Source organism: Ambystoma mexicanum, chromosome 11 (genome assembly GCF_040938575.1).
Source record: "Ambystoma mexicanum isolate Mex_15411 chromosome 11, UKY_AmexF1_1, whole genome shotgun sequence".
NCBI classification, from domain to species: Eukaryota; Metazoa; Chordata; class Amphibia; order Caudata; family Ambystomatidae; genus Ambystoma; species Ambystoma mexicanum.
Window position 1 is genome coordinate 397,201,084 of NC_090934.1, and position 12,688 is coordinate 397,213,771.

The window sequence follows — 12,688 nt, forward strand, 5'->3', positions numbered from 1 at the left end:
GGGGCGGTCTTTGAACAGAAAACACAATCCCACCCAAGACGATAGGATTCAAGGTGGGTGGGTTAACTCCAAACCGCACTTCTACTAGACCCAGAAAACAACTCCCAACAGGATCATGGAACAGATCATGAACCGAGGACCAGAGACAAGTACTGGTGCCATCGGATGCATAGAATTTGGCCCAAGAACAGGAGGAAAATGACGAGTTTGGGCCCCGAGCTTAGACAATCCTGGCTACGCCTCTGACCAGAAGTGCCACCGGCCTACTCCAAAACACCCTTTCAGCACCACAGGGCCAGCAGGGTGCCAAAATGGGATCTCTAAAATGCAACACTGTCCTCGCAGCCAGACGTAAGAGTAGCACTCCAGTAAAAAGATTGCATTGGTAAGGCATGGAAGCCAGCGAAAAATTAAACATGCAGGAAGTTAGGATGACAGATCCTCAAAAAGGAAATTCTGCCCAAACAAGATTGCTTGCATGTCATCGGCAGCGTGAAGGGATGCCTGTGAATTTCTAGAACATATACATCTGCAAGGAAGTAACATTTACATTCTGAGGCATGTATCTGAATTTAAGCTAAGCTGCTTTACTAACTGTTGCAGACAGCTCTTTCCAAGTGATTTGGGCTGGACATTGAAGAATTTCTAAACACCTCTTCAGGAACTGCTTATGTCCCGGTGCCTCGGATCTTCTATATAAATCAAGACAATAGTATGCATATATTATTCGAGTGCTGTATGGCAGTCCTGTAGAACTCCCACTGCGGTGTATTATTAATAAAATCAAATGCGGCTGACTTTGCCCTTGTGGAAGGTGTCTCCTTGATATCCATCGACTGTTGACCCTCCTGACGGCTAATAGTAGGTAATGCTGTGCAATGAATCTGGATATGTGCATGCGTAGGTGGCAATGCTGTTCTTAGCTTAGCCCTCGTGTATGAATGAGAGTATGAATGTTCAGATGGACTTTTTAATCATCTGCCATATGTCTCCTGTGGTCATCATTGTGACGCTGGTCCCGTCTTTGTCCTCCATGTTTTTCCCCATGTCCTCCTTTTTATTCGTTGTAATATACATGCATTGTCTGTCAAAGTGTGCTTCTATTATTATTATGGTATTTATTGAGCACGGACCTAGCTTCGAGAAGCAACTGAGCTTTACAGAGGTAACAGAACAGATATACAGCGGGGAAGAATACAGAGTGGCACAATGGGGTACAGCTGTACAGGGTGGCGGGGAGGAGAGTGGTGGACAGCATCTAGCGAGTCAGGTGTGGCGGGGCAGGGGGACGTGATGGCCTAGGTGTTGAGGAGGAGAGACTCTTTGAAGAGGTGGATCTTGAGTTATTTTCTGAATTATAGGAGCGTGGGGGCGAGTCTAATGCTGATTGGGAGGAGGTTCCATAGTCTTGGGGCGTAGGCAGAGAAGACTTGTTTTCTGGTCCTTTGCTTTTTGCAGTGGTGGTTTCAAGTCTGCATGTGTCTTGGCTTCTGTCGGTGTGCTGTCTGCCAGAGATGCTGAGTTTCTCAGCGAGGTAGCTGGATGACTTGAGGCCGACTACCTTATAGATGATGCAGCAAGACTGGAAGGTGATTTGTGTACGTGCAGTGGGAGTCGGTGAAGGTCGATGAGGGGCAGGGTGATGTGGTTGTATCTGCTGAGACCCTTGATGAGGCGGGCGGCCGCGTGTTGTACACTTCACAGGAGCAAAAGGGAATGACGACATGAGGCCTTCAAGGAGGGTATTGCCCCCATTCAGGTGGGACAGGACCAGTGCTTGAACGGTGGATCTAAAGCTGGCCTAAGGGAGGCTTCACTTTCCGCAGGAGGGAGAGCTGATACTAAGCTGTCTAGTTTTTTTAGCTATGCGTGTCTTGACAGAGAGGTGCTTGCCAACGTGGAACCCGAAGGACCTATTGAAGGAGGGGAGCTTGGGTGGGATCTTGAAATCCAATTTGGATGGATCAGGGATTAACATTTTTAAAAAGCTTTCGGCAACCGCATTGCCATCTATCAATACTAGCTAACTGGGAACATTTAAACCCAATGTTAAAGAAAAAAGTGAATACACCGATAGCGATTATCAACACATATTGGAACCCTCAATCACAAACAGAACATTTTCCATACAGCTGGCTCAAACAATTGACAAAATATACGTGGAATACCAAGTAGCGCACACAGTCATTTGCAGCGATATAAAACGCGACGTGTAACAAATCCACTCACAATGACGCAGAGGAAAGGACAAGGTCCCCCGCAGAGGAGACCTATGGTAAGAGCTAATGGACTCCAGACACTTTTACAACGCCGCCAACCAAATGGATGTGAAATCTTATACCCCCATTTGGGAAAGAGACAATTCGCCTGCCACAATAGATTACATTTTTGTCTCGCGAGCCCTGCTACCCCGGATCTCCGCATTTAAGGTAAGAACAAAAGCAAGTGACCACAACCTCCTGGCTATGTCATGGGTCTCTTAGGTCCCACAAAAAACAACTTTCAAGGAAAAAATCGAAACCAACGAAATCGTCTACGACTTACTGCTAGTAACATAACAGAACTAATGGAAAATTACAACAGACAAGGAGGAAACCCTGAAGACGGGAAACCCGCCACAACAATAAACTACCAACCACTATTAGCAGTATGTAAGGTCAGACAAAGAACATCAAACAAATCATCACAAGTGAAAAAATACAATTTCGACAAAACACTGATTGATAAAAGACCAAGGCTACGACAAATCAAAAGAATGGTGTCAAAAAACAACTCAGCACGCAAGAAACATCCTACTCAAGCAGACAAAGAAATATAAGGCGTGGCTTAAAAATTATCAGATGGACTGACAAACATAGATCTTAGAAACCATCCGGAGGAGTGGACACATTTCATCAGTGAGGTGTTTAAAAGAGGCAAGGACTTGAAGTGCATCCCATAATCATGGACTTCTGCGGTGGTGGGACCCACCTTCAAAAGAGGCAAGAGAGAAGACCCGAAAAATTACCGCTGATTGCCCTACTAGACATCATTGGGAAGGTCTTTGGCTCACTACTACTCACAAGATTCCAAGCATGGGGAAGGGCTTCTCCCTGTGTGGACCCATTCCAAATGGGCTTCTTGAAGACTTTGAGGAGTACCTTTCTAAGAGCTTGACTAAACCTCCTTCCAACCAATGAAATTTGGGAAAAGATATATTTCAAAATCTAACAAGTGTAGACTATGCATTGACCAGATTCAACCGGAGAGTGTCTGACATTTGCTAGCGATATGTCTGGGTACAATACCTTTGAAGTCTGCTTAGCTGAACTTGTTGCTCTCGGAGTCTAGGCTCCGTGAAGAGGACGTTTGGTGGGCACTCCTGATTGCAGGAGAAAAAACAAGATGGGCTATTGCCTCGGCAACAACTTTACAGCACACTATGAAAAAAATAGAGGCCTGCGACAAATAATCAGCAACAAACTCTTCTTCCTTGTAAAAATCTTTAACATTAATTCAAAACAAGTGATACATTTTTTTCTTTTTAAAAAGAAATCCAATTTGTGCTTTAACTCGGTGCCAATGATTATAGGGACTCTAATCAGTTTTCTAGGCATTCATTTGTACAGCTAACTGGACCGTCTTTACGTTTCTTCTTTTCTGGTTCAGCCGACTTCAGGCTGTGTGGGTTGCATGTGAATCTATCACAAACACTGCTGCAAAATGATTAACACAGAAGTAACTGTTCATTTTGCAGTGTGATGCAGTCATTTAGTCGCGTTTATGCCCCTTTTAGTGGCGGGTGTGAGGTTAAAAAAGGTTTAAGAATATGTGTTTTTATTTGTTTCTGTGGCACATGTACTGAGTGTGTGTAAGTAATGTGGCAAGTATTATGGCAAATCAATTAAATCCAAAATACTGTGACTATATTATAACATAACACATGTACTTGTAACGCACATGTTCAAACAGCGGCTGTTGCCACTGAATGATAGATGACTACTGTGACGATTCACTGTGTCCTCATTTTTCCCCAGGGGGAGCCCCTTCCCATGAGGCTAGGGAGATGAGGCTGCTACCCATTAGTCCTCATAGGTATGGTTTAATACGGGAGGAGCTCATGGGATGGAACTCCCCACCTGGGGGCAAGTAAGACCACCTACTGAACAGGCACTCAGTTGAGGTCACACCCATCATTCTCTGCCCCCCCCTCTCCTTCCATCAAAAACCCCTTTCTTGAGGATAAACATATGTACTATTGTAATACCTTCAGTACAGTCCAGATAGAAACGACTAGGAGGAGGAAGATCACAGAAGATGTGAAAACTACTGTCCAGCCAAGTACTGATACGAGGTGGCCCGGAGGAGGCATAAAGATGCAAATGCTAAAAGAAACAAAGAACTTTACACCAGGGAGGAACTGGCACCAAAGTATATCAAAAAAGACTGAAAAATCTGTCAAGCCCACCTGGGACGAGCCCCGCCGTATCAAGCCAGCCCCGGAGCAGCAAGAGGCAATAAAGCTGCTACATGGAGAACTACAGAAGTGACGAAGACCAGAGGCTGGAGGAAGCATGCAACAAGCGGAGAGCATCTCTAGTGGTTCTGACAGCAGCAGATCCAATGACCGGTGGAAGAAGGCGAGGCAGTGGCATGACCTCCTGGAGGGGGTGGACCATGCGGTCCAACAACGGCATCGAAACTGCAGGAAGCGTACTGCTGCGAAACCACACAAGCCACAAAAGACCACGGGAAGCCAGGAAGAGACCGACGTCCGTCCCTGGAAGAACTAGCACCATGCAGACATCTCCCAACAGGTAATAGGAAGCACGGGCAGACCAGCGTGGACAAAAGAAAAGAGGGGTCTCAGCTTTCAGCCATCAACGTGGTAGGGCCTGAAACTGGTGCGACATTGGCATCATGGAAGGAGACACAGACAACAGATTCCATGTCTAACAGGCTTTTATTAAGGCTATCTTGCCCTATGCTAAGGTGGGATTTCCCTACCTAACGAAACTAAGGAAAGTCTGTGGCAGTAGGTTCAACAGAAAGGTCTGTGTCCAAAACCTATACTTGCCCTCACAACTAACACAAAACAATGTGTATGGCTGTCAACCATAAACTAAACAGTTCTCCAAAAGTCAAGTTATGAGCTATTTCCAGATCGGGTTTACTCTTCAGCTTCTTTTCCCCAAATGTCAATAAGTTAATTACAAAGTTCAATTTATCTTCTTTTGGACTTGAAGTAATAAAGTTCCACACTTTTGTAAAGGTCAGGATGCCCTTCTGCAAGCTCAATATAGTTCAGTGCATCACGTCTCAGGGTTTCCTTCCCCAAGTTCAATATCAAAAAGATGACACAAAAGAAATATCTTGAAGCATTGTCTTTAAACAGTATTTCAGCAATTCTTTACAACTCACGGCTCCCGTCCCCAAGTCTGTTATGCACCAGTGGTTGTTTTCCTTTTCCCACAACAACAAACTTCCTTGTTGGCATATATTGGTTCACTGGTCTTGGTGCAGTTTAAGACCACACGGTCCACCCATTACACGTCACGCAACCAGGAACTTTTATTTCTCCTGGAGTAGTTCAATATTCAGCCAAACAAGTCGTTTCTCAAATGCATCTTCACAACTTTAACTTACCAGTGGTTTCTCAACCTGGACTCCAATTTTGCACTCAGTCTTCTATTCAACTTTGCTTTCTATTTGCTTTCAGTTAATTGTTCAATATTTATCAGGTTTGTTCTTTTCTATCACTTCAACAAGTGCATGTTTAGCTTATTTCATTGCATTCAGTATTCAATAAATACATCTTTGCTTAGTTAATTCAATTCGGTATTCCATAAGTGTTGCTTTGCTTGTTTCATCCAATTCGCTATTCAATAAATGCAACTTTGGGTGTTTCATTTAATTCAGTATTCCATAAAGGCAACTTTGCTTGTTTCTTTCAATTCGGTATTCAATGAAGGCAACGCTGCTGCTTTCATTCAATTGGGGAATTAGGTAAAGGCAACTTTATTTGTTTCCTTGGACGCTACTGCGTTCAGAGTCCTTTGGAACACCCAGGTGATTCAAGTGTCCCCGACACTTACCCGGACTCTGCAGCTCATCTTAACAGCTTCTCCCACTAAGCGGGAAAGCCTGTTCGCCGGGGCGCTTCTTTCAGCACATTCCAGCTCTTATGCGCAGCTCTGCCTCCACTCCTCCACAGCGCCTGCTGCCCGCCTTCTCTTCTGTGGGATCTTGGTCCTGCACCGCCACACCAACAGGACTCCCAGGGTCTAGGTCGGCATCTCCGCTTCTCTGGCTCCCGCACGGTTCATTCTGCTGTGTCTTCCTCTTCCCCGCTTTCTCCTAATGCTGCAGCCTTCCACCTCTTATACACCTGTGGTCCTGTAATGGTCTGCAGGCATATGCCATTAATTAACATTGCCTGGTTCTCATTACAAGGACATGCATGACCTTTCTGCATCTTCTTCCTCCCAGTACCAAAGTGGTGAGAGTAAGTGGTGTCTATTTCTCTCTGGTGCTTCTTCCTCATCTCAGAACTAGAAGGGGAAGTGTGTATTGTTCATAACTCTCATTTGTTTCTTCTTCGTCTCAGTACTGTCAAGTATCCCAAGAGGGGAATAAAGGGGAACAACCTTATAATGACCCAACAAGGTTGGGGAGGGTTAGGCTGATTATCACAAGCATAAGGGGGATCCTGTGTTCTGTCTCAAGGCACCACATCCCTAATCTTTCTCCCCCTCTGTATAAATCATCTGGGATATCTCCCGCCCTTCAGAAAGACAAGGGAACACAGTGAAAGAAATCCCATAACCACGTCTGGGATAGGGGATCCCTTCTGAAAGAAGGATGTGGAATATCATGTCATACCCAAGGGCATCCCATCGCCAATCCCCAAGGACCCTCCATGCAGGTGATCCTCACTCGCAAGTCCACCCCACAGGGGCAGGATCCAAAAGCGATGGCCTTTCCCATGCCACCTGATTTGAGGATCCAAGGGGAGTAGATGTGGGAACACCCTCAGGTTTCTCACACTAGGCCAGAAGGGGTCTGGGACCCTCCAACGAATAGAGTGTGTATCCGAAGAATACTTCCTCGTCTCAGTGGAGACAGCGACACCACTGACCACCAGAGAGGGGTATGGGACCCTAATATAGTTGAAAGAAGCAGCAAAGGAGAATGTCCTCAACCCAGTGACCATTAGAAGACTACTGAATACTGGATAAGGATCGGAGACCCTAAGGAAAGTGCAATACAGTATAGAGAACACTTTCCTCAATTCGGTGACCAGAGGGAAGTTACTAAAACACATAAGGCCTCATTCCTAGTGTGGTGGTAGCCATGGAGTAATTAGCTCCATGGCTGCCTCCCATACCGGTACCGCCTCCGGCTTGGTGCAACGGGGATTTACCGGTCCATTCCGAGCTTGGAGGGACCGGTAAGTCCCCATTGACAAAACCATTCCCCATTCCCATTTCAGCCCCCATAGGGCTGAATGGGAATGGGGAAGGAGCAAATAACGGTACCGCAAATTGCGGTACCGTTATTGGCTCCAAAGTCCCGTAACGGGTCCCGTCCACAAAGCCTGGTCAGACCAGGCATTAAAGGAGGGACCCACTAAGGGAACTCAGAATTGGGCGTAAAGGGTTTACCGGCACCGGTGTCCTTACCGGTGCCGGTAATCCCTTTGCACCCAACTCGGAATGAGGCCCATAGAAAGAGTTGGGACTCTGTAGGAACCTGGGAGAAGAGGCCAGGTGACTGTCGAGGTGGCAGGAACTAAGAAGGTTGCAAGGTTTGTGCCCAGAGAACCAAGGGAAGGGAGTCATTCCCCTGCTCTAAAGCGTGTGGACACTGTGACCAAGCCATATATACCAGGAGAAGGGAGGCATGCTCCTGGCCAAGAGAATGTAAGCAGATACAATACAGAAGTTAACAGAGCGTCGGGGGAAGGGAGTGATTCACCCTTGGTGTGACTTTTGTTAAGAGAACTCTGAGAACATTCTAAGTGTACTAGGAGAAGGGAGGCATTCTCCTGGTCGAAGACCTTTTTGTTGTGAACCTTTGGATACGAGGGGAAGGGAGTCATTCTTCTGGTTAAAAACACTTGTTATTTTTCATGACGAACAATCTAAGTGGACCAGGAGGAGGGCGACATTCTCCTGGTTGAATATCATTTGGGTTGTGATCTGTACCAGGAGAAGGGAGGCTTTCTCTTGGAAATTCAACCCACCGAGTACCAGGACAAGGGATGTACTCTCCTGGTGGAAGACTACTTTATTTAGCATTCTTAGGTTTATGTGTAAGGGATAGAAGTATGGTTTTGACAAGGACTGAATATTATTTGAAGGACATTCTGACACTTCCTTAGTTTTAGGCGAGGCAGGGAAACCTCTCATAGAGACAGGGATAGTCACTTTTGTTGTGATCTACATAATAAATGCTTATATCTAAAACCATGCTCCCTCTTGGCCCATCACATACTTCTACAACCTTATACTACATACAATGAAATGTTCATTTTCCTGGCAATATTATTCTACCATCCCACGCACTATCCCATTGGAGTCTGATAAGAACGGTCCTTGAAGGTTGGAATGAATATCAACAAATAATGTCTTGGAGAGGCAACAACGGCGTTCACATGGTGAAATACCACTTACTGTGGGGATTATTTGGAGACACTACACCAGAGAATGCCAGTGTTGCAGCACAGTGACACCAGGTTTTGAAAGGGGGCGTGGGGTAACCCACTATTTCTAAATTCCAGTGTTTTTAACACCTTTCATGCGAGGAAGATGGGGCCAATTTGGTCAGGGCCAGTGATCCAATTGGAAAAGGAGGTGGAAGAGGGGCACAGGAAACGGGAAAGTGTGGGTTGTTATGTGACGTCAGAGGAGGGACCAGACCAAGAGACCAGCAGGAAGAAGGATGTGGACTGAAGTATGGAGGTGAACTGAAGAAAATGTGAGTCATTAGTTGGTGAGAGAAAGTGGTACTGAGAGGGGAGTGTGCATGCAAAGTGGATGAAAGATTGTTCAAGTGCAGAGACCATATCTCTCCTGCCCGAAGATCTCCCACTGGCTCCCTGTGTCAAGTCCCTCAAGACCCTCTGCATCATTCACAATGCTTTCTGGGGCCTGGGACCATGCTATCTCCAACTTTATCTCTCTAAATAACTCCCTGCCAAAGCCCTCCATTCCTCTAACTCCAACTCCCTGCTTGTCGAATGCTTCTCAAAGCAGAGAGTGGGTAGCAGGTCTCGCTCTTTGGCTGGTGCCTCTGTTTGTAACCGCCTCCCGCACCCTCTCAGACTTCAGCCGGCCCGCCTCAAGTTCCAGAAATGTCTCAAAACTCTGCTTTTCACCACCTTTTTCTCTCATTCTCTTCCCTGCTAAACACCCCATTGTCGCTGAGACTGGCAATGTGGACCTTCATGAATCTCACAGGTACCAGGCCTTTGCCCTGTTGACACCAGCACCCCCTCCCCCGAACCCCAGCACTGCCCCTGTGGGCCCCCAATTAACTCCGCCCTAGCATGTAGACAGCAGCCTACCCCCCTGGCACACCTCAGTACTTACCTTCCGGGTCCTCACCAGCAGTTGCCCATTCCTTGCTCCCTCCCTGCCCCTCTTCTGCATTTCCTTCACTTCCCTTGCACATCCGAACGCCACTAGACCTAGTAGGACCACGAATGTACATTTACTGTTTCTTTTGCCAAAATTATGTTACTCCCGTCTCCTCCCCTCTTAGCCTTGTGGCGCCTGCAAACACTATTTTTGTTGTATAGGTGCAAAACAAATGCTCAATAAAGCAATCAAATCAAGGGAGTGTAGAGTGTGAGTGAAAGGAGGGTGATGGAATAGAAAGTGGCATGGAGTAATAGGGGTAGTGTGAAGGTGCAAGTAGTAGTGTGGATGAAGGAGTTTCTTGCTTTTCTTATAGGGTGGACCAGCAGCATAGCCTGAGTTAAAGGAATGCGTGTTAGACAAAATGATTATGTCAGAATCGGACAAAGCATGACCATAAACTATTAATGTATCATATGGGGCTAGCTTCTATTTCTTTCCTATTGTTGGATTCACCAACCTTACTAAAGCTGGATTAAAAACTGTGTATTCCCACCTTACTCCCCCAAAGTCTTTCATATCTATATTTTAAACAATGAACCCCGTCTTCGCAAACAAAACCCACAAATATGCAACTCAAACTCTGCACCAAGCCCAGTGGTCACATGGGAGAAGCGCGATGGGGGGGTGAGCTGGAAAGCTGGGGAACAAGCATTTTCTTGGATCACTAACAAGTATCACTAATCTCAAACTATCATGCAAACCCATCCCGCACACTCATACAAGACTGGATTGAGGGCATCTATTGCACAAACCTGAAAAAAGTGGCCCAGTGCCACAGATCCTGGGCCTCCTTGGATAGGGCTGGGGATCTGGTGCCTACCTGCTTCCGGATGTAGAACATCGTGGTGGTGTTGTCGGTGAAGATCCTCACCACCTTACCCTTGAGGGACGGAAGGAACGACCTGAGGGCCCAGAACACTGCTCGGGGCTCTAGGACGTTGATGTGTAGTGACCTCTCCTCCGGGAGCCAAAGGCCTCTTGCGTGGAGATCTCCGGTGTGCGCTCCCCATCCCTCCAGGGAGGCATCCGTTGTCACCGTCTCCTGATGTGCAGGGTTTGGAGGTCCATACACGCCGCGAGAGGTGCGCGGGTGCCCCACCACCAGATCACTTGGCGGAAGGTCTCGTTGAGTGAGATCCTGTCTTCAAAGCTGCCCGCCGCTCGCATCCAACGGACGTCGAGGAACTCTTGCAGTGGCTGCATCCGCAGCCTGCACAGGCACACAAGGTAGATGCACGAGGACATCATGCCGAGAAGGAACTTGATGGACTTCACCCTGGCCACGTCCATGTTCGACAGCCGTTGCACCTTGCCCAGGATGGCCTTCGTCCGTCCCTCCGACGGAGATCCCAATCGTGCCACTGTGTCGAGCCTGGCTCCCAGGAACAGTGCGACTTGCAACGGGACCAAGTGGGATTTTGCGAAGTTGATAGAAAATCCCAGATACGTGAGCAGCTGGACGGTCTTCGCTGTGTGTTCGACGGCGAGATCTCTTGTCCTTGCTCGGATGAACCAATCGTCCAGGTAGGGGTAGACGTGGATCCCCTGCAGGCGCAGCCGAGCCGCCACTGGTGCAAGGCACTTGGTGAATACCCTGGGCGCCGACTTCAATATGAAGGGGAGGGCCTTGAACTGGTAGTGCCGTCCTTTGACTACGAATCTGAGAAACTTTTGATTTCCTTTTAGAATGGGTATGTGGAAGTAGGCATCCTCCAAGTCCAGCGACGATAGGAAGTCGCCATCCTCCAGATGCCCCAGCACATGCTGGAGAGTGACCATCCGGAACTTCTGGGACGTGATGTACTTGGTTAAACGACCAGGGTCCAGGATGGGTCGCCAGCCGCCGGTCTTCTTTCTTACGAGGAAGTATCGTGAGTTTACTCCGGAGCCTCTTTGGAACGGGCTCCATGGCTCCTTTCTTCAGCATCGCCCTTACTTCCAGCAGCAGTTGAGGGACGTGGTTTTCCTTCCTGGCCACGGGTGGAATGCGGGGGCACTGCTTTAGAACCTCGAGAGTGTGCCCGCGGGTCAGGGCATCCAGCACCCATCGGTTGGTGGAGATGGACTCCCACACGCTGATGAACTTCGCCAGCCTGCCTCCCACTGGGGTGCTCAGGTGGGGGCCCGACGCTACAGCCAGTTCAGTCCTGCTTGGTAGTGGCCTTTGGCCTCAATGACGAGATACTGCTGAATTGTTGCGTCCTCTGTAGGCCTCCTGCGATGAGGAGCGGGCCACATGGCGGTATGTCAAGGAGCCGCCGCCGAATCCTTTGGAGCCACCTTGCTTGCCTCCGGAGTTCCGAAAGGGCGGCCGTCTTTGCTGCAAAACTCCCAAGGCCCGCGCCATTTCCATGTCGGCCTTGATGGCCTGCAGTGACTCGTCCACTGTCTTCCCAAACAGGTTGTTCCCATCGAAAGGCATGCCCAAAACGCTGGTTTGCACATCCTGGCGGAAATCGGGTGCCTTGAGCCAACCACGCCGGCGAAGACAAACACTGTTGCCCATCTGGCGGAAGCTGGTGTCAGCAATGTCCGTGGCCACCGTAATGGCGTGGGCCGATGCCACCTCGCCTTCCTGCAGGATCTCCAGGGCCTCAGCCCTTTTGTCGTCTGGGGGGAAGTCCAGCAGAGGAGCGATATTAAACCACAGCTCCCTGTCGTAGCGGGCCACAATCGCGATGGCGTTGGCCGCTTTAATCGTCATCGCTGCCGACAAGATGACCCGTCGTCCCATGGCATCCAATTTCTTCCCTTCGCCATCCGGCGGCGAGGTCGAAGTTGAAGCCGTCGCCCACGCCACTTTCTTCTTGGCCGCCGCTGAGACGACAGAATCCGATGTTGGCTGTGTCCTAAGGCACATGGGGGCAGGATCCGGGACCCAGTACTTCTTCTCATACCAGTCTCTCTTGGCAGGGGTCGTGGACTGGTTCTTCAGGAGCGCCAGCCCCTCGTCCCAGATGTCGTCAAGTAACGGGACCGAGAGGACCGTCTTCCTCTTAGCCTCACGCCTTTGATAGAGGAAACCTTCCTTCTTCTGTTCTTCGAGGCAGAGCTGGAAGAGCTCG

At 48.4% G+C, this 12,688-nt stretch overlaps 1 protein-coding gene across 2 annotated transcripts in view; it reads right to left on the reverse strand.

The window, feature by feature from the left end:
• The window catches only part of NR1H3 (nuclear receptor subfamily 1 group H member 3), a 608,088-nt gene that overhangs the window by 230,655 nt on the left and 364,745 nt on the right, over positions 1-12,688 (reverse strand). The gene's annotated exons all lie outside the window — the stretch shown is intronic.